The sequence below is a fragment of the Trichechus manatus genome, unplaced genomic scaffold (genome assembly GCF_000243295.1).
Source record: "Trichechus manatus latirostris isolate Lorelei unplaced genomic scaffold, TriManLat1.0 scaffold00004, whole genome shotgun sequence".
Taxonomy (NCBI): domain Eukaryota; kingdom Metazoa; phylum Chordata; class Mammalia; order Sirenia; family Trichechidae; genus Trichechus; species Trichechus manatus.
The window spans coordinates 21,667,401-21,667,857 of record NW_004443940.1 but is presented as its reverse complement, the minus strand read 5'-3'; positions in this window follow the sequence as shown (position 1 = coordinate 21,667,857).

Sequence of the window (457 nt, the reverse complement as noted above, 5' to 3'; positions counted from 1 at the left end):
AGTGTAAATGCATTCTTGGATCATCAGTTGATGAAGACAGGACAGCTTACTTACAATTACATAGTCAGAGACCCACTGAGCCAGCACTTCACAGAAACTCTTTCGGGGCTGACCTCTGCGCGCTCTGGGTGCTGGGATGCAGAGGCCACGGCCCTTGAAGAATTTAGAGCTTGAGAAGGGAGCTGCTTTCTGACCGTCAGGGACTTATACACATGTGGCCCGTAGGTCAAGTTCACCCTGGCCACTGACCCCTACTTGCACCCACTGACACTTCACAGCTTTGAAAGCCACTGTACAAACAAACAGAAAGAACGAAACTTATTAGTGCCTGCATCTAGAAACTTCTGGGCTCCTCTGTAGGAAAAGCCACCTGAGCATAAACCGACCTTGGGCTAGAATAATGCCTGTCTTGTGTGGGAAACCATCCCCCAAATACATCTTTCCTGCAGCGATCTGA